Below are 19,981 nucleotides of genomic sequence, written 5' to 3' on the forward strand. Positions count from 1 at the left end.
AAGGGACAAATTCCAAAAGCCTCTCCTCTGAATGAAGATTAAAATCATGGAAGTTACTAAAATCTAGACATTAAAGCTGTTTACACTTACCAGAACAGAGGTGGAAATGAAAGCACCTCTACTGTGCTTCTCAGAACTAGATTTTTTATCTGAGCCCCAGAGTTAATGTAGTCATGGAGTTACATTGGCTCACATGGGACATTTGACTCCTCCAAGCTCCTTGGGGACAATGTCCCTGAAGTGTTACCTCAAGACAAACAATTATATTCATATTGTTGTGTAGAAGAAGCACTAGGGAATAGGCATGTAACTGGTTTTTTTTCTTTGGGTTTTTTTTCCAGTGCTGTTCCTACACTGATACTTTTCTCTTTGTTACTTAGTCCATTATTGCTATTCAGAGAAAGTGGACTGTTGGCCATGTGTGTCTTGCAGTCCCAGTAAAGTGGAAAAACACTGAGAGATGCTTCTGTATTTTTCTTCTTATGCTAACCAGAAAAGAACATTGAGGAAATGCTTAGAATATTGAGATGGACTCCTCTGCCAGTGAATGAGAGAGATTCCCTCTCTCAAAGAAGAACATAGACCATGTGCTCTGTAGTCTTCATTGGATGAAGTTAAATATAGTTTGTAAAGCCAGTGATTCAATACCCAGGGCTTTTAAATAAAAAATAAAAAATCTGCTCTTATAATAATATTGAGAAACAGCATCTACATGATTTTAATAGTTTCTTTGGTCACAAGTAAATATGGAATAACAGACACTGAACTGTACAAAAATAATGGAGCCTGCACACACAGACACAGAGGTAAAATTAATATGTTCTTCCTTATAACACCCCTCATAAAATTTTGGAGTTACTTCTCACCTAATTCAAGGGCATTCATTCCATTATTTCAAGAAGTACATCAATTTTATTGATTAACAACAAACATGATGTATATTTAATCACATGTTTTCATGATGCTGGTGAAGAATGATAAATTATTCTATTATCTATCATCTATCTATCTATCTATCATCTATCTATATCTATCTATCTAACTCAATATCTGTCTACTACCTATCAGTCATCTATAAGCCCTGTTTTAGCTGTCATCTACCATCTACTTGTCTCTCTCTCTCTGTCTCTCTATTTATATCTACCATCTATTTATTATCTATTGATTATCTATCTGCCCTGTAGTAGCTATCTTCTACCATCTGTTTTCCCTTTCTATGTCTTTCTTTCTCTATCTCTCTCTGTGTGATTCTCTATTTATTTATATTCCATCTCTTTCCTTTTATCTGTCTCTCTATCTGGTCTCAGATGGGAATGAAATATGGTAGAGCCAGAACCCTTGATTTCCTGATTTATACACAAGGGATAATTCTGAATTGTTACTTCGGTTACAATTTTAAGATGCACCTTCTAGGAAACATAGCCCAAGGCCAGAAATTAAGTTTTGGTACTTCTTTAGAAAAAAAATGTCAGGAAGGTAAGGAGAATGAATATAACACAGAGAGGTCAAGACAAATACAAAAATGATGTTACACAAAGCATTTCTTTGGGAGACTTTGTTCATAAGGAACATGCAAGGGACAGAATATTTCTCAACAGATCTATTTACTCAGTATATGAGTATAGTGAAAAGAGAAACCATAGCTTGCAGCAGTTCATTCAGAATAGAAAAAATAGTTTATCTGATTGCTTATATATTTGACATGTGTTCCACTTTCTCTAATTTCTTGCTTTCCATTTGCAAAGGTATACCTCATGGGGACCTTTGGAATTTCCAGGTTCTGGTACACTGGAAATCAGGAACCATATTCTACAATATGGCTTTTCCTCTGAGTCTGAAACTAAATGCATGTTTTTTTCCCCTTTTCAGTGTTCCAAAAGGGAAGTCCGGGCAAAATGCATGTTTTTAGCACATGGTCTAGATGTCAGTTAATCATGATTGTTCAACAGTATCTTAAGGACCTCCTATACAACACCTATCATTTGTCCTTTCTACTGTCTACCACACAAAATCAAGCACTTATCAATACTCTAGCCAGATCCATACAATATTCTAAACTTTAGAATTTTAACACTTAAGAATGTATTTTTGGCCATTAGGAGGATGATATCATCAGGGGGATTTTGGTGAAATCCCATGTATAGAAGCACTAGGTAAGCCTGGAGAGATCAGCCAATCTTAATGATAAATATCTGGTTGTCCTAGTCACAGAATTATCCCATACCTTTTATAAGCCTTTAATTCAGTGCAGGGTTTTGTTACAACTGTGGCTTCTTTAGTCTGAACAAAAAACCCATTGTATTACTTTTCATGCCTTGAGACATGATAACCAGAGTACACCTGGAAATGAAATATGTTGTTTTAGACTTAACCACTATGAGACACAGAAAACACAGGATCATCACAGCTTGGTCCCTGGGAATGCTCTACTGTAGTGACCTGGTGAGAAATGGCTATAAAAAGTAGAGACAAAGATACAATTGGAAAGGAGATAAAGTTTTGACATAGACATACAAAAATTTTATGTATTGAATATTAGTTTCTTGTCTTGCTCCTGGGATAAAATATCTGACAAAGAATTGAACATGTTATTATATATATATATATATATATATATATATATATATATATATATATATGCTTGTATGTGAGTGTGAGTACATACATATAAGTATATGATAACAACTTGTGAAGAGAGGCTGTATATTTGAAAGAGAATAAGGAGAGCTATATGGCACAGTTTAGAAAAGGAAAGGGAAGGGATGATTATGTAATTATAATCTCAAAAATGTTTTAAGGACAACTTAAGGAAAGAAGGTTTTATTTCAGGCCATAGTTCAAGGAAATACATACTATCTTGGTGATAGTAGCTTGGAGAAGTTACTGGTAACTCTACAGTCAGAGTTAGGCAGCAGGTAGAGATGAATAGTTTTGTTCAGTTTTCTTTTTCCTTTATATTCAGCCCAGAACCACAGAAATGTGGAGTAATGTTACCCACATGTACAATCAATCTTTTCACCTCAATTTGCCTAATCTAAACTCAGGACAGGCATGTCAAGAAACTGACTGTGAGACTCAGGATTATCACAAGGTTTCACTATTATTCCTTTCCAGTGCAAAACAAAATTAAGATGAAGCAATCTGAAAAAAAGGAGTAGAAATACAGGCTAATGGCATAAAAATCTGTTTACATAAAAGTAACATTATATAAATTGAGTAGGTTATATTTAGAAACATATATGTATATATATGTTTAAACAATATCATATATGTATATACATAAATTGAATATGAATAAACAATAGCAATTAATATAAAGGAGATCATGGATTTGTAAGACAGCAAACTGTATGATTGAGTTTGTTGGGGGAAAAAAAGGAAGAGATAAATGTGATAATTACATTGTAACCTCAAAAATAAAAATGTATAAAAAAATCTAATTAGTGAAATTAGAAAATTGCCCAGATAATATGAAACATTGTATCTACAGGTTCACAAGGTATGGTTATTTGAAAGAATATGGTTCCCAAATGGAGTGGCACTATTAGGAGGTGTGGCCTTGATGAAGTAGGTGTAGCTTTGTTAGAGGAAGTGTGTTATTGTAGGGGTGGGTTTTAAGGTCTCTTTTGCTCAAACTTCTCTCCTTATGATACTCAATCTACTTCCTGTTGCCTGCATATTAACATGTAGCAGACTCTTCTCCAGCACCATGTCTGGCTGCACAATACCATGCTTCCTGCTATGATGATAATGGACTAAACTTCTGAAACCAAAAGTCACCAACTCAATTAAATGTTTTCCTTTGAAGTTCATGGACTCGACTATCAGCTGGGAACCTGCATGGGACTGAACTAGGCTCTCTGAATGCAGGTGACAATTGTGTGGTTTGATCTGTTTGTGGAGTCCCTGGCAGTGGGACCAGAGCTTCTGCCAGGTGTATAAACTGGCTTTTTGGAGCCCATTCCCTATGGCAGGATACCTTGTTCATCCTTGGTGCAGGGGTTAGGGGACAGGCCTTGCCTCAACTTGGTATGCCAGACTTTGTTGATTACCCCAGGAAGGCCTTACCCACTCTGAGGATTGGATGGGGGTGGGATGGTGAGGAGATGGGGGTAGGAAAAGGGGAGGGAGTGGGAACTGGGGTTGGTATGTAAAATGAAAAAAAAAATTATTAAAAGGAGTGTTGCTATGGTTATGGTGTCTCTTCATAGCAATAGAAACCATAATTAAGATAGAAGGTGGTACTGGAGACTAGGTATTGCTGTGATAGGCCTGACCATGTTTTTGTTTGGAGGAATTTGAACATTGGTACTTTGAGTGAGGAAAGCAGTGGAATGCCTTAAGCACTGCTCGGTGGGCCATACAAGTAGGAACGTAGAAGACAGTGTTGCTGAGGATGGTTTCAACTGTGGGGACCAAGAGGTTTCTGAGGGGAAAAATGGTAGCATGTAGCCTATTGGCCGGTCTTGTAATATTTTAGTGAAGAATGTAGCTGCTTTTTGCCCTAGTGCAAAAAGTCTGCCTGAGGATAAAGTGAAGAGTTTTGGATTTGTTCTGTTGGCAGAAGAAATCTCAAAACAGCCTAGTATAGACTTTGTTGTGTTGACTCTGGTAAAGATTTATAACAAAAATGAGCAAAGTGAGCAAATAAAAATACAAAATATACTTAGATTGAGAAAGGGGGCACCAGGCAGTGGACTAGAGTTAAATTCTGTGTTCTAGGAGATAAAAGGATTAATAAATGGTATAGAGGGAATGGTGACCTCAGAGCAAGATCCCACCTAGCTAAGCTTCTAACTTGTAAAAAGGAATTAAAGAAAAGCTTAGAGCCCAATGTGGTGATGTACACCTTTAATCCAAGCACTAGAAAGTCAGAAGCTGGCACATCTCTGAGTTTGAGGCCAGGTTGGTGTACAGAGCAAGTTGAAAGTAGCCAAGCTTAGGCAATGAAGGTAACAATCAAAAACAAAAATTTGGTGAAGATGCCATTGAATGAGGGGCCATGCTCCAGCCCCAACAAGAAGCAGAACTTGGCAGCTTTAGCCATGTGGTTCTGGCTTTAAAGTTAAGGATAGAAGAAAGGAGTTATGGAATAAAGCTACTGAGGCAAGCCATTTGTCAGAGGTGTCCCTGAGTGGAGGCCTGTTAGAGAGATCATTCCATGAAACTGCAAAGTTGAAGGCTAGATTGCCTTAGATACCCCAAAAAGTTAGAGATTCTAGAATCTTGGAAAATCTGCCCAGGAAACCTGCTAACAGAGAGTGGAATCAGTTCAAGAGAAAGAAGTGTGTTGCCGTTAACAAACCTTAAAGGAATTGGAGATCTGAATAGCTTTTTTACATCAGACATGGAGATGCAGAGTTTGGAGTTTGCCAAGGTTGTTTTTGGCTTTGCTTTTGTCCAGCATTTTTTCACTATGCTCCGTTCCCTATGTTTTGGATTATTAATGTGTATCCTGTGCTATTATATGTTAGAAGTATGTAATCTACTTTTTGATTTTTAACTTTATAGGGGATTATAGTTAAGCTATTTCTGGACTCTCAGAAAAGACTTTGAACTTTGGATTTCTAAACATTGTTCAGAATATGATAGACTATGGGGACTTTTGAAGTTGTACTAAATGCATTTTTGCATTATGATATGGCTACAAACCTTTGAGGGCCAGGGAGTAGAATGTGATGCAAAAAGAAAATGCCTCCCCCAAAGGGAGAGGCACTGTTAGAATGTGTGACCTTGTTGAAGTAGGTGTGGCCTTGTTGGAGAAAGTGTGTTACTCTGGTGGTAGGCTTTAAGGTCTCTTTTGCTCAAGCTTCACTCCTTGTGACACTCATTCTACTTTCTTTTGCTTGAATATCAACGTGTTGCAGCCCCTTCTCCAGGACCATATCTGCCTTCATTCCACCATGCTCTCCACCATGATGATAGTGAAGTAAACCTCTGAAATGAAACTGTTGGCCAGTACCTCAATTAAATATTTTCCTTCAAAGTTGCTGTGGTCATGGTGTCTCTTCACAGCAATAGAAACCCTAAGACACAAGGCATTTTAAATCTCAAAAAGACATGGTCAAAGTAAAACCTCTTCATGTGATAATGTCATTGAACTATAATTCTAAAGAGAAATGAAAGAATATTGAAAGCTGTGGGAGAGAATCACTAAGATTTACTAAGACAAATTGACATTGAACTTATTTGTGTACTTTTTGCAGTTCTGACTCAGTGGTAATTAATTCTTCTGGTTTGCACTTCTTTTGAAAGGTTTTTATTTCTCCATTAATTTGAAACTTTTTTCGGTTATAGTGCTGTTAATTGATAGGCATTAGTAGTAGTAGTAGTAGTAGTAGTAGTAGTAGTAGTAGTAGTAGCAGTAGTAGTACCATTAAGATTAGGTAAAACTATTAGAATATGAGTAGTTTTTAAGCAGAAACTTTAAGTACAGGTAGGTATGAAATGATGCATTTCAAGTTTGGAAAGAAAATAACTATCCATGCTAAACAAAAGGAAATTGATGCCTGGTAAACCTAGCTCACTATGACAGCACAATATTAATAAAAGCCAGAATGACACTGGCACAAAAATCACATCTGCTGATCAATGGAATCAAACTGAAAACAGAGACATAAATCCACACATCTATAAACACCTGATTTTTGATGAAGAAGACAGATATACACACTGCATAAAACACAGCATCTTCAACAAATCGTGCTGGTCAAACTGGATAGTTGTAACTAAAAGGATTCAAATAGATCGATAGCTACCACCCTGCACAAAAATCAACTCCAAATAGATCAGAAACTTCAACATGAGACCAGATACTCTAAATCTAATAGATAAGAAAGTGAGAAATAACCTTGAACTCATTGGCAAGAAGAAGATTTTCTGAACAGTATACCATTAGTATAGGCATTAAGATTAACAATTGATAAATGGGACCTCTTGAAACTAAAAAGTGTCTGCACGGCAAAGGACACCTTAATTAGGATAGAATAATAGACTAGAGAATAGGAAACAATTTTTACTAACTACACATCCAATAGAGAGCTAATATATATTGTGTTTTAATAAATCATTCTATTACCAATAAAAACTTGAAAGTCAAATACTGGGATGAAAACCTTATATATCAAAGAAGCAGAGGAGGAGTAAACAGCTGATCTTCCATTTCTTACTGGAGACCCAGCCAGCACTTCTTCTCTCCATATCCCAGATTGAAGAGAACATGAGACTTCCAAGTACCTCCCTTCTCCTGTCTTCCCTATGAATTTCCTGGCTTCTCTTTGGCTAATTCCATTCAGCTAGTTGCTGACTCCACCACTAATTCAAAATTAACTTTATTAACACAGTTAGGAGTGACACAGTGCAATCAAATACTCTCAATATTTCCCCCTTTTAATCTAAGTAAAAGGAAAGATTTTTTAACTCTAACATAGTTTTATATATATATATATATATATATATATATATATATAATAGCAAAAATAACCATAAACAAGCATCAGATATGGCCTAAATAAAAAGGAAAGGTTTTAACTCTAACATAGTAACTACATACAATAGAAACAATTATCAGGTCAGAAACACTTTCACAATGTGAAGTCCATTTCTATTTGGCAAATTTGGAGAAAATACTCTGTTATTTATACTATCTTGGTGAGTTCAAAGTTTTATATCGGCACCACTTACTAACATAACTAGTATTAACAACATAAAAATATATTTTTAGACCTTACATAATTTTCTTAAACAACTTAAGTTTTTATGTCTCTCAAACTTTATAAACTTTACATCTATTTTGCAAGTTTCTTTTCTGAATTTGGTAACAAAGAAAATGGTATAACTACCTAGTCTTCAACCCCCATCAGATACCCAAGAAGGATGAAATATTACCTGATTAAACAGGAAGTGCAGAGCAAACAACTGCTAAAACTATAGTAATGACATAGACAACTGGCTTTCTGGGCAGTCACTCAAGGTTCCTCTACAACATTGGGGTACATATCTTCAGCCTATAGACATAGACTATCTGTCAGACTTTTCTATGAAGCAGAAATTTTGAAGGAGTGTCCTAACCTGTTTTGGTAAAGCTCATCAATCACCTTCTTTTGTATCCTGCTTGTCCAATTTGGACAGCATACGGTCAACAGATGAGGCTAGGGCAGTATATTGCCCAGTGGCTAACTTTGCCACATTGAAAGCAAACTCCATATGGTACCCATTATTCTTTTTTTGTTTTAAGTAGATTCGTGTTTCCAGGAACAGACATATCTCACTGTCATGAAATGGTTTATTTTATTAAAACATCTTAAATGCCATATATTGTAGATCTTTGAAGTGTCTGAAGACCAACTATCTATCTAAAATATATCTGTTTAACCTTAAAAATGTATCTATCATGACTACAAGTTTGATTGTTATAGATGGCTAAGTACTAACCTGCATTTCTTAATTATCCTAAACAGTTTGTAATAACATTTTTCAAGGACTAGAACTTTACATTATCATTTTAATGAGCTACATAGGTACAACACCTCAAACAAGAGTAGAAACATATATAAGTATTTTATAGCAAAAATAACCATAAACAAGAGTAGGAAAAATATACAGTACCATAAAACAAAAATAATCTTAAATTTGTATCAATATTCAAAATCCATATAATTTAAAATATTTGAAACTAGTAGACACATTTTAGTTTAAAAGTAGATTCAATACTCTAACCTTTTATCATATCATTCCTATATAGCCCTCTTTATTTTTCAGAAAGACATCCATGAATCTTATCTCCTTTGCTTAGTTTCTTCCCTTACAATGACCATTTATTTAGGCCATACCTGATGATTGTTCATACTATATATATTTTACTATGTTAGAGAAAAAATTCTCAGCTAACCCTTTAAACAATGACAAACATTCATAACCTACCTTTTGACCAAAAACCTCTTTGAAATATGGGCATCATGTTGTTAAAATTACTTCCTATATAGTCTGGGGGTGATGGCATCTTTGGCAGACTTTGGAAATACTGAGATAATGGTCAAGTCTGGTAATAGCTAACTGTTGTCCAGTCTTATTGTGAAGAGAAAGTTCAGGGCTTATCTGAAGTCCTAGCTGTAGAGGTCTCTGAGGCTGGACCATTTTAGCTAAGCACTTTAAAGTTTTCCTGAGCAGTTTGTAGTCCAAATCTGATCTTTGGGTGGTGTTTTTGACCACAATAAGGCAATTTCAGCACATAGTAAAAGGTACCACAATTTCTGCTGGATTTATTCCTGCTAATTGACAAAGTCACATTTTTTTTTTGTTTTTTTGTTTTTTCGAGACAGGGTTTCTCTGTGTAGCTTTGCGCCTTTCCTGGAACTCACTTGGTAGCCCAGGCTGGCCTCGAACTCACAGAGATCCGCCTGGCTCTGCCTCCCGAGTGCTGGGATTAAAGGCGTGCGCCACCACCGCCCGGCCAAAGTCACATTTTTCCTGTCAGAATCAATTCAGAAACTTTTATACACAGGTCTTTACATATTTTGTTTATGTCATCAAAATAGTCATTCTAAGATATTATCTTCTCTTTGTGTAAAACTTCCTTCTACTCCTATGGGAGTAGAAGGGAAAATAATGAAAATACAATCAAATTTTGGATCCAAGCAATTCCACCTGTGCATCCTGTAATTTCTTTCTATCATAGCCAATTAACTCTCAGCCTCAACTAATTATTTTCTTGGAATATTTAAGTCCTTATCACCTTGTAAGTTTAAATTCATTACTTAGCTTTTGAGTAGTTGATTCAATTATAAGCTATAGCCAGTTAATACCTCCTAGCAATTTTTAAAATAATTACAAATTTGTAATTGATCTCTTCTGGTTTGTACTTTCTGTGGTGCAATTTTCTGTAAACCCATCTTATATACTAGAAAATTGATAGAATCCCCTCTTTGTATTTTTTTCAGGAGCAATTTATAATCCCCAGCAAGGCAAAATTGTCTTTACCTCTTCAAATATTTTTTCTAAGGTGTCTGCATCTGAATCAGCCAGTAAGATATCATCCATGTAATGATAAATTTTAGATTGAGGAAACTGTTTACAAATTATTTATAATGGCTGTTGCATAAAATATTGACACAAGCTGGGGCTGTTTAATATTCTTTGTGGAGGAACTTTCCATTCAATCCTTTAAACAGGATGAGCATTATTATAAGTAGGCATTGTGAAGGAAGATTTTTTTCTATCCTATTCCTGTAAAGGTATAATAAAAAAATCAGTCTTCTAATTCAATCACTATAATAGATCATCACTTAGGTAATACAAAAGGTTAGGGAATTCCAGGCTGTAAAGAGCCCGTTGACTAATGTACCTTATTTAGGGCTCTTAAATCTGTTGACATTCTCTACTCTCCAGATTTCATTTTAATGACAAATATAAGAGAATCCCAAGAAGTGGTCAACATTTCAGTATGTTCAGCATTTAGTAGTTCCTATAACGGCTATCCTAGTGCCTGTAATTTTTCTCATGTCAAAAGTCATTTTCACCCTACTCAGGTTTGTCAGTTAACCATTTTAAAGGAAAGGAAGGTGGTACCTTTGAACAACTATCTACTGTTGTGTCCTGCTTATGAACAACCTGAATTATCTGTGACTGTTCTTGATAATACCTTTTTTTTATTAAGAAATTTTCTATTCATTTTATATATCAACCAGGGATTCCCCTGTCCTCTCTCCTCCCACTCCTAGCCTTCCCCCTCAACCCACCCTCCATTCCCACCTCCTCCAAAGCAAGGTCTCCCCTGGGGTGTCAGGAGAGCCTTGTACATTCAGTTGGGCCATGTCCAATCACCCCTCCCTGTACCAAGGCTGAGCAAAGTGTCTTTTAATGCTTTTCTCAGATGCATTATTTATTTCATGGTTTGTTTCTGAGATTGGAGGAATGTTAACCTGTGTTTTCCATTGCTACAACAAATCACATCAGTATAAATTTTTTTATTGTGAAGTCTTTTGTTGAATAAATGTTCTTATTGTCAATTTCCAGACTGTGCCTAACTCAGATTAGTATAAGAGATGGACACCAGTTCACTTTCTCCCTAGTTACCTTAGAGCTCATCAGGAAGTAGAGAGTAACCAGTGGACATTTTCTTCTCTATTTTTTGGTAGATGATTTTCCATAGGATTAGGCATCTTGATCTTCACGATATTGGTTGGTTTTTAAACTTCATGACAGTAAAGATGGCTACAAAGTATCAGATAGTCTATGGATTTGAAAATGAACTATGGATGTGACTAGTGAATAAGAACACTTTTTGTATTTTAGTGTAATAAGAGGAGAGAGAGCATACCATTGAGTACACTTTGAGAAATTCCTTCTTCAGGCCCATAAAACAAGCAGCTGCTGTGGATATCGCTCAATATAAATAAAGCACTGATTGGCCAGTGATCAGGCAGGAAGTATAGGCGGGACAAGGAGAGAGGAGAATTGAGGAAGGAGGAAGGAAAGGGAGACGAGCTGGAGCCACTGCCAAGACAAGGAAGATGTAAAGTACCGGTAAGCCACGAGCCATGTGGCAAAGTAAAGATTAATAGAAATGGGCTGAATATAAGAGTGAGAGCTAGACAATGATAGGCCTGAGCTAATGGCCAAGCAGTTTAAATAATGTAAGAGTCTGTGTGTTTGTTTTATAAGTGGGCTCTGGGACTGGCGGGACTTGGTGGTGGGAGCTGGAGAAAAATTCTCCAGCTACAAGCAGCCTTGGATTCCTCTGATCATTCATTAAAGATACAGTTTGGTGATTAATCATTCAAACATACTTCCTCAAACACATCCACTCACTTATTTATCTTTTCATATGGTAATCCATTCATATAGTTTTTATTTATTTACTTAATTATTTAATAATTTTAATTTATTTTATTGAATAAACATTTGGTAATTTTGATTAACAAAACAACCCTGGTAGAGGGTATGAGTGCTAATATAGCAGATGGAGCCAGAATTCAAAAGTAAATATTTCAATAACAGAGAGCATCTTAACTTTGAAAATTCCACCTTGTATATAGTTTTGGTTGAGCTTTATTAAGCTAATTTTAGCCATCTACAATACTATTTCAGTCATCTGAAAGTTCTTGACAGAATCTCTCCTCACTTTTGATCTTGATTTCACAGACTATTACAAGTCAAATTCAAAGTTGGTGGTTTTGGGGGAATTTGAGCTCAATTTTCAACTCATTATTATCTCTATTTCCAGAAATAATGCAGACATACTTACTTATAAATTCATTAGTCATATTTGCAAGGGGTCCAGCCTCAGCATGGGTTCAGGTCCTAAAACAGAGAAGGGGTATTAGTGCAAGGAAAAATTCTGACCACCAAGTGGATTGTGCTCCAGTGGCCCTGAATAGCTCAAGTCATTTTTATTTATACTTTAACAGAGTTTTTTTTTCTACTGGACTTACATGAACAACTTTACTATTGCCTTCTGTTTTTGACTTTTAGGAAATATATTATATTTTAAGAAATACATCATAATCATTATAAAAGTCCTCATTGTTCCCCTTTCTGCTTCCCCCAACTGCACTTTCCTACACCCTATATAACTGTACTCTGCATTTTTGCAGGCTTTACTAAATATCCAACCAGACTCATCCTGCTCTTGCAGCACTCTGTCAGCTGGCAGCTACTTGTGGTTACAAAGTTAAAAAGCAATAGACATGGCTACAATGCTTTAAGGACAACAATATTCAAACACAAATAATTCTTTCATGTCTATAAGATACGATGTTATGCAGTTCCCTTTTTTTATAAAAGGGTCCCATGTCTCAATCTCTCTGTAAAAGGCAGTCCTTGATGAGGCAATCTTTTTCCATCCCACAATACCAAACTTCTTCCACCAATATAAGCTCACGTGTATGATAAGTATGGATCTATCCATCCCATATTTTACATTGCATCTTTTCCTCTTGGAGCATGCCTGATCATACCATTGATTCAATATACTTTGTGTCCAGGGAACTTACTTTCAACAGTTGGCACTATGTGTATTTCTGATGTTCCCAGTTCTCTGTATGCATGCCTTACTCTCCTTTCCAGAACTGTGAGGCATTGTTAATGTTCCAATTAACAATGGAACATTGTTTTTTTTTTCTCTCATATGTATCTGACTGTCTCTATTAAGTCAGAAAAGTCCCCAGGATTAGGAGTTGTAATTAATAATTCCAGATAGGAGATTTGAGAAGCATTGGCTCCCAGGTGAAACTTAAGAGAAAATATTCAAGAAAAATCAGAATTTCCAGGAAAAATCACAGCTATTGCATGTGTAACTGACAAAGTAAAACTACAAACCACTCAAAGAATCACCAGTATAATGAGAGAGAAAAGAGCCTGCAAGCTACATCAATTTTGTAAATTCCTATGCTGTCCTATTGACTACTGGTCCTTGCCAAGTAAAAGTCTGTTTCCATGGATGCCTTGCCCTGAAGAAATCCATTGGACAATCAGTCCAAGAAGTAGTAAAGAACAGAATGGATGTCATTTTTGGTAAATTCCTATTTCCTGAACTATATCTAAAATTTCTAAGATTCAAAGACAAAATAGACTCTTTATTACTCATTTTACATACTCTTTATTATCAAATTGTGTCTGAACATTCTGATTTCAAGAGTTAAGGAAGTGTGGATAATGAGTGACCATGATATCAATTTCTGTATGTCGTCATGAATATAGAAAGTAAGATTGTCCTGAATGAGATTTGGTGTTTGGGCAATCATTCAAGGTAATTCTCAGGAACATCAGTGCCAGAGAATGGTTAATTTTAATGTGTGAAAGAATTTTGGGATTATTTTGAATTCTAGGTATTGAAAAAAATAACTATGACACCACATATGTATGAGGTTATCCTGTAAATTTCAGTGTGGGATCCTATAATACTTATAATTAGGACCTGGATCTCAAAATTGAAATAGTCTCTCATTTCAAGGAAACACATCCAAAGTTTCCTCTATCCTATTCATCTCCCAGAAGCATGAAGAGATTTCTTATGAAGGGAATATCCAATCAGAGAAATTAAACACAAAATGTAACTACAATGAAAATATTCCTGGACAGTAAAGTTTTTAATAGAAGTTTCATGTGGTTGACACACAATTATTAATTACCTGTCTAAGACCATGAAGACTTTGCTTTTCCAAAATCCTTTTTCAAACCATGCTTGACCCCTTTATTTCTCAGGCTATGGACAAGATGGTTAAGCATGGGTCTGACCATAGTGTAGAACACAGAAGTATTCTTAACAGTGTTCACAGAGTGCACATACAGTGGTGGGCTGTATGTACATGAAGATGACAGTCTCAAAGAAGATGGAAACAGTGGTGAAGTGGGATGCATAAGTGTAGAAGGTCTTCTTCTGACCCTCATCTGAATAAATTCTCAGGACTGCAACAAAACTAAGTAGGGAAGAGTTTAAGACAAACAAGAGAATAACGACCAAGAACATATAATGATGCTAATGTAAAGTGAATGAACTCTGGTTTGGAAATATGAGAACAAGAAAGTGCCAACAAATTGGAAATGTCACAGAAAAGGTGATTAATCCCACTGGAATGACAAAAGGAGAGGTGAAAAGTGAAGGCAACATAGATGGGGGATTGAAGGAGTACACAAATGTAGGTGACAGATACCATTAGGATAAATGTTGTGGTACATGCCATAGTGGTAGTATAATGCTAGGGTTTACACACTGCTGCAAGATGGTCATAGACCATTGAGGTTAAGATGAAACATTTGGAGACAACAAAGACTGCAAAGAAGAACATCAGAGAAGTACATAAGTTGAAGCACATGATCTTATTTTCTGTGAGAAACCATTCCATTACTTTGGGAGTGACTGCTCAGACATAAACACACTATAACATGGAGAGCTTACTGAGGAAAAAGTACATGGGAGTGTGGAGTCAGAAATCCGGTAGAATCAATGTGATCATGTCATGGTTAACAAACAGTATGATCAAATAAATGAGAGTGAAAATGATAAATAAAGGGATCTGAAGTTCTGGGGCATCAGTTAGCCCCACAAGAATACATACACTTGCCTCTGAAATATTTTCTATTGTCATTTGAAAATTAAGACCTAGGAGAAGATGAGGAAATTAAATGTTGCGGTAAATGAACACTACTATGCCACTTGAAGCATGTAAAATTCTTTTTCATGTGTCAATGTTTTGTCTAATGTAAAGTAACATCAAGTGAATTCAGAGTAGAAGAAGGCTGATGATGATACAAGTGGACATTAGAATTTCTTTGGTAACAACTGGAAAAGACAGTGCAAGTTATGACTATGGGGCTCATTTCAGTATGCTTGTTATGCCATATTGTTTATTACAGTTATCCAGCAAAGACTATTTTGTACTACCTGAAATAAATTGTAGGTACTCTTGCTTAAAATGTCCACTGGAGTCTTAATCAGTGGGTGCAGTGTAGGAAGAAGTAGTCATACATCAGTATACAATGCAAGAAAAAGTTATCAGTGCATCTCATGTGTAATAAACCCTTGTCACTAATTTTTGTCTTTTATTTCCCTTTTTCTATTGCTGTTGTCAGAGGTCAAACTAATAATTTGCTCATAGTTAGCAAATGCTGTACCATTGAGCTATATCCCAGCTTACATTTTTAAAATATCAGTAGATAGGTAATGATTTGATCTCTTCCCTAGCAACATGCTTTTTTTATGAGAGATTTTAGCTAGACTCTTTCATTTAAACACAGGCGAGTTGAAATGTACAATCCCTTGAACATAGTTTTACTGGTGCCTTGATACTTTTCAGTAACTCAAAAAAATGTACAAGGAATTTTTAGTTACAGTAAGATTCAGATGTTTTCACTTCATGTCAATATCTTCATTTTTCACATAGACAACTATTCTACATATGGAAGAATAGGGTAAGAGAGAATAGATAGCACTTTATACTCTCCATATCTTGTAACCCCCACAGGCTGTATTACAAAGTATATCTACTTGTACTTGCCTATATGGGGGCTATGGTGGTCCCTCACTCTTTTGCTCTGGTTGCATTAAGGACAGAACTTTTCTCCCTGAGAAAACTTCTGCATATAGAATCTTGAATTGAGAATCTTGAGGATTACTCATTTCTCTGAACTATGCTCCCTTCACATTTAATGTGAGAGATGGTTCATCCCTTATCTTAACCAATAGCTAAGGTTAGATTATTTTTGTTCTGTTATGGCCATAATTTAGAATGCCTTTTGAAAACTATAGAAAATGCGCTAATATTCAAATTAAACCCATTAGAGTCATTACTGTCCATATACCATCTGATCACTTCATGGATACTAACATTGAAATTATGGTTTTAATGTAAACTAATCCTAAAGAAAATACCCAAACAGTTGACGTGTCAAATGGATGTAGAAAGAGCCATGTCTTCTGAATTCCAAAAAGGGAACAATAATTTTTATATTTTGAATCTTATAAAAATTTTTAAACACAATGTAATTGGGAATTCCACATCTTTATGACAACATTTACTCTAGAATCTGTTGTTTATGAGAATGCAATATGGAAGCTGTTGAGCAGTGTTGTAGAGCAGATAAAATAGAAGAATAAAGATGATAAGATGGCTAGAAGCATTGTCCGTATTACAGCTATTTTCCCTTTCTTGGCTTTCTTTTCACATTTTTGTTTCATCTCTAAAATAAAACTATCAGGTGTTCCATACACTTTTACAGTTCTGACTGACCATTGTGGCACAGTGTTGTGATACTTAATGTTCTAGGGATATACAAGTAGTGACACAAATGAGTGACATGGGTCACTTCATGTCAAGAACATCAGTCCAATGTGCAGAAACAGGAAATCATCTCCTTCCCTACATGTAGTAGAGCTATGTTGTGGGACAGAATGTGGCTTAGCTCTATCAAATATCAAGGCAGGGACAGCAAGCTTTCTCTTATCTCCAGAATAGGAGTGCCACAAGGCCAGTTGTCTGTGTGCTTATGATCCCATATTGGTTCTTCCACCTCACCTTGGTGGAGACAGCAAGGGTGGTTTGTATTTTTCTGAGGTGGCTTATAAGACATGGGAAAATAAAACTTTATTGAGAGAACCTCAGATTATTAGGCCCTCAATGTCACATCTAAGTCAGGCAGCAAAAATAGAAAAAAAAAGTCCTACTAAGGTCTCTGGATAAGGCAACTTTACATCTTCCTCACACATTTTTTCTTTGTGTAAAAGGATATAAAATTATCTGAAAATGAATGACTAAGATCAAAAACACTGAAGACACCTTATGCTAGAGAGGATGTGGAGCTAGGGGAACTTTCCTCCACTGCTGGTGGGAATGCAAGCTTGTACAACCACTTTGGAAATCAATATGGCGCTTTTTTTGAAAATTTGGAATCCATCTCCCCCAAAATCCAGCTATACCACTCTTGAGCATATACCCAAGGAATACTCAACCACACCACAAGAGCACTTGTTCAGCTATGTTCATATCATCATTGTTTGTAATAGCCAGAACATGGAAACAACCTAGATGCCCTTCAACTCAAGAATGGATAAACAAAATGTGGTACATATACACAATGGAATACTACTCAGCAGAGAAAAACAATGACATCATGTGGTTTGCAGACAAATGGATGGATCTAGAAAAAAATCATCCTGAGTGAGGTAACCCAGACTCAGAAAGACAAACGTGGTATGTACTCACTCATAGGAGGATACTAGATGTGGAACAAGGATGACTGAACTGCTACTCACATCACCGGGGAGGCTACCTGGAAAACAGGACCCCAAGAAAGACACAGGGATAGCCCAATAACAGAGAAATGGAATGAGATCTACATGAACAGCCTGGACATGAGTGGGGGTAGTGAAGGGCGAGGGTCGAGGGAAAGAGAGCTTGGGGCAGCGGGAGATCCCAGCTGGATCAACAACAGAGAGGGAGAACAAGGAATAGGAGACCATGGTAAATGAAGACCACATGAGAATAGGAAGAAGCAAAGTGCTAGAGAGGCCCACAGAAATCCACAAAGATACCCCCACAACAGACTGCTGGCAATGGTCGAGATACACCCCAAACTGACCTACTCTGGTGATGGGATGGCCAAACACCCTAATTGTCATGCTAGAAACCCCATCCAACGACTGAGGGATCTGGATGCAGAGATCCATGACTAGGCCCCGGGTGGATCTCTGGGAGTCCAATTAGCGAGAATGAGGAGGGTTTATATGAGCGAGAATTGTTGAGACCAAGGTTGGATAAAGCACAGGGACAAATAGCCAAACGAATGGAAACGCATGAACTATGAACCAATGGCTGAGGGGTCACCAACTGGATCAGACCCTCTGAATGGGTGAGACAGTTGATTGGCTTGATCTGTTTGGGAGGCATCCAGGCAGTGGGACCAGGTCTTGTGCTCATTGCATGAGTTGGCTGTTTGAAACCTGGGGCCTATGCAGGATTGCTTGACTCGGCCTGGGAGGAGGGGACTGGACCTACCTGGACTGAGTTTACCAGGTTGATCTCAGTCTGTGGGGAAGGCTTTGCCCTGGAGGAGGTGGGAATGGGGGGGGATGCGTTGGGGGGAAGGTGAGGGGGACGGGAGGGGGGAGAACAAGGGAATCTGTGGCTGATATGTAGAACCGAATTGTATTGCAAAATAAAAATAAAAATAAATTTAAAAAAATTATCTGAAAATATTTTTCCTTCTATTAAAAAATTCTACTTTCCTTACCAATGCAACCTTGATGCAATCACCCTTTCTTTTCTTTTTTCAAAATTGTATTTTAAAATATTTATCTTTTTTCAATCTATTTCAGTCTTGCCCATACATATGTCAATGCATGATGTGTGTATCTGGTTCACTCATAGGACAGAAGAATGTACTGAATTCCTTTGAACTGGAGTTCCAGACAGTTGTGAACTGCCATATAAGTGCTGGGAACAAAACTCAGGTCTTCTATAAGGTAGCAACTGCTTATAATTCCTGGCCAGCTCACAAACTCCTTTTATTTTCTTAAAAAATGATCAGCTTATAATAGTTGTACCAATTTATAGGTTACAATGTGGTATTTTGATACATCTGTTCCTTGCCTATTACCCAAATCAAAAGGGAAAATAAAGATTTTTATGCGTTGCTTATAAGCAGTAAATACTAGAAACTCCACTCATGAAATTTGTTAAAGCTAATAAATGTAGAAGATGTGTAAGATAAAATGATGAACACAAGCTCAATTATGTTTCTTTTTATTAACAATGTACAATTCACATAGGAAATTAAGAAAGTAATCTCAATTATAATAACAATATAACAATAAAATACTTTGAATAAGCTGAATAAGAAGAAAGTACCTGCAAAATATACATCATGAAGCAAGATTAAAGTAAATTTAGAAAACAGGAAAACTAGAATACATATATGCATATATAGAATTGGAAGTCAGTTATAACAGGAACCTTGATAGAACAAGAAGATATCAAGAAAAACTTAATAGAAATGCTTCCTGAGATGGGAATAATCTGGGGATTTTATTTTGTATTTTATTTAAATATCAGAAGCATTACTTGTTCCTAAAATTTACAGTAGCACTTTTTATATATATTAAGCAAAAAAAAAATGGAAATGGATACTGAGAGAATAATCAGTTTATACCTGGGACAAACCCCCAAATAGACTATCCAATCCCACATGATCATATATATATGGCTCAGAGGTACATGCATAAAATAGGAGGAAGTTGGGTGCAAGGAAGAAGTTAACAAGGAAAAAGAAGGGGTAGAAATAATATAAAGACAGTAGTCATTTATGAAATTCTCAAAGAAACAAAAATAAAATTTACTCATATTTCACAAAAAGAACCAGAGATTTGAAAAAAGGACATGTGTCACACACAGGTAGGCTACCTTGTCCTCCCCTCCACTCTCTTCTACTCCAGTTCCCCTAATCTGACAGCTGTTTATCAGAGAGAACACACTTCATTCAGCCTTTT

The 19,981-nt window shown here is 36.3% G+C and overlaps 1 pseudogene; it reads right to left on the reverse strand.

Moving 5' to 3' along the window:
* Window positions 1-14,133: 14,133 nt before the first annotated feature.
* Window positions 14,134-15,086, reverse strand: LOC128123750 (olfactory receptor 5B12-like; annotated as a pseudogene).
* Between the last annotated feature and the right edge of the window lie 4,895 nt (window positions 15,087-19,981).

Source organism: Peromyscus californicus, unplaced genomic scaffold (assembly GCF_007827085.1).
Source record: "Peromyscus californicus insignis strain IS unplaced genomic scaffold, ASM782708v3 Scaffold_4__1_contigs__length_199733344, whole genome shotgun sequence".
Classification (NCBI taxonomy): domain Eukaryota; kingdom Metazoa; phylum Chordata; class Mammalia; order Rodentia; family Cricetidae; genus Peromyscus; species Peromyscus californicus.